Source organism: Rhyacophila brunnea, unplaced genomic scaffold (genome assembly GCF_057557595.1).
Source record: "Rhyacophila brunnea isolate RB1 unplaced genomic scaffold, BYU_Rbru_1.0 scaffold_9, whole genome shotgun sequence".
Lineage (NCBI taxonomy): Eukaryota > Metazoa > Arthropoda > Insecta > Trichoptera > Rhyacophilidae > Rhyacophila > Rhyacophila brunnea.
The window spans coordinates 47,252,196-47,255,000 of NW_028233361.1; positions in this window are offsets into that span (position 1 = coordinate 47,252,196).

Consider the following 2,805-nt stretch of genomic DNA (forward strand, 5'->3'; position numbering starts at 1 on the left):
CTTCTTGTGCCGCTTTGCAGCGGCCCAAATTCCACTGAATTACTTTTGTGGTGCCTGTGGTATTTAATTGGGTCCCGGTGGTATTTGGAACGATGGAGTTAGCCATAGTTGACTCTTTCCATGGTTCGCATCATCATTTTAATCCGATAAGGACAATTCTTATCGTTGGCTCTGTGTTTGGACACCTCGGTCTTACCTTTGGCCATTTTAATACAATTCCAGCAGTGGTGTTCCTCTTCTTGCTCCTTCTTCGTGCAAGACATGGATTTGTGCTCGCCAGCGCAGTGTAAACAACGATCCTTGCTCTCCATGCACCTGGCTAATGAATGTCCAAATCCCATGCACTTGTAACATTGCATGATGGGGCAGCTATCCTCTACCTGCACTCGCTGGTATCCGATGCTTATCCTTCCCTGGCTGATCATGGCTTCTCGGACGTCGCTGTTGACGGTTAATACAGCATTTCTTAGGCGGTCGCTGTTTCTGTTCCGAAAAGTCCTTTGTAGCTTAATGGCTTCTTTGTCCTGGCCGACGGCTTCAAAAATAGAGTCATTCTGCTGGAGAATATATTCCACAATCTCATCATCTTTGGTTTCTTTTTCGATTCCTTTGAGAACAACAGTTGGCGCTAGCCGTTTGCCCTCCTTAGCGACCAAGTTTCCTTTGGTCAGCCTTGGAAGAGCGGCTCTGATTCTGTCGGCGTCGTTGGAGGTCGGGCATTTGATGATTACTTTGTTGTCCTTGGCGGCTATGAGTCCGCTGACTCCAACTTTCAGTTCAGAGGGCCTCAAATCTTGCCTTAAGGCTGCTTTAATGTCAGAGGTAGTTTTGGTTTTGTCAGCTGCACTGACGATTACAGCATGGGAAGAACCCGACGCTGCCACCGAAGCATAGCTGAATAAGGTAGGTCCGGCTGTTGAGGGAGGGTTGATCATAGCGCTCTTTTGGATTAGCGCTATTTTCTCCTTCAGGAACGTGGTTTCCTGTGACTGGCATTTTTTTGTCAACTCTGCGGCCAGGTCGATGATGTCCGTGAATATGGACATCAATCCTTCTCTGGTCTCTTTCGTGATATTCCCCTTTAAGGGGTCTACCATGCGCAGGCCTTTAGTTGATAAATTTATTACCTGTAAAGAAAGAGAGTCTACAGTGTTAGTTTTTAAGGACGCGGATTCAGGCTGGGAAACATGCTGTGTCGGGGTAACGTCCTGGATCGGTTGTGTCGTCTGGGTGTGAGCGGTCTTCTTAGCAGCCATCTCAGGAGATAACGAAGTGAGATCCTTCTCCACCGTCTTCCTTGTCTGCCTGGTAGTGATCTTTGTTGTGGACTTGGCTGGTATCGTTGTTCCAGTTGAGGTGGGAATGGTGACGGGCTTGGATGGTGGCTTGGGTTGTACCTCGGAAGTTCCGGTCTTCTTCTCCGTTCCCGCGATCGCTGCGCGCAAAGTTCTCCCAGTCTCTGTCAGGTTCTGGGAGGTTAGGTTAAGTTAGGTTAGGTTAGGTTAGGTTAGGTTAGGTTAGGTTAGGTTAGGTTAGGTTAGGTTAGGTTAGGTTAGGTTTTTTTTTTTTTTTTTTTTTTATATGGGAGTTGCATTTATTATTGACCTTGCTTATTATGCACAAGGTTTGTAGATCTTCAATTGGAGTTTTCTTTATTTATAAGCCTTTATTTTTTAACTATATAGTGTTGGGATCAGGAGGGATATTCTACTGTGGGTCTTAACAGGAACTTCTCCGCATTTGCTCTTGTGAAGAGGAAACCACAGAAAACTCTTCAGGAGAAGACGGACTGCTGACAGAAATCACCAGGCCTTCCGTTTTACTTGAAGAGTGTTCGGCATTTTGTGTCCTGGCTTCGTTTATTTTGCCAATATCCTGCACTATTTTAATCATGTATGATACTACCTTTTGTGATAGTTCCTTGTGAACTATCACGGATCCGATGTCGCAAAGGTCCTCATCTAAACTCCTGCATCGCGCCTCCAGCTGCTGTCTTTGGAAGCTGAAAATGGGGCAATGCATAAAAAGATGAGGGACATCTTGAGGGGTCATATCATCACACGGGCAGCTGTCGATCTCGGAGAGCTTAAATCGATGCAGGTAGCTCATGAACCCACCGTGACCCGTGAGGAATTGTGTGAGTTCAAAGCCAACTTCCTGCATTCTCCTGAAATCAAAGGCATGGAAAATTGTTGGGAAAAACATTTTAGTAATATTTCCTGTCGTTTCTTTCAAATATCGATCATTCCAGAGTTGAAGGGTCCTGCTTTTTATTTTCCTCTTGGCAAAACTGAGCGGAAATTTGGCAAAATCTGGGGCCGTCTTTTTAAGAGTAGCCTCTCGAGCCTTTTCGTCCGCTTTTTCATTTCCTAGGATTCCGCAGTGACCCCTTATCCAGCCGATGTGCACGTTCTGTTTTCTGCATCGTAGTTCCTGGATATCAGTTTTAATGTCCATGACAATAGGATTGACCGAATTTCGGTCCGTTATTGCATGGACGCCTGATTTGCAGTCTGTCAAGATCGTTATTTGTTTCCATCTGTTTGGTGATTTCTTCAGAACGTAGCTCAAAGCTTCTCGGATCGCCAGGAGTTCCGCCTGAAACACTGAGCAGACGTCGTCGAGTTTGATCTTTCTCGACGGCAACTCTCTCACGCCATCGTAAGGTACAAATGCTGCACCCACTTTGCCGTTCAAGAGACTGCCATCAGTGAAGATTCTCAGCTCATTCTGCGTTGCCTCAGGCAGAGTCTGACCATAGTATCCATGGTCAAGGCGGTTGCGTTCCGAGGGATGAGGGAGTGA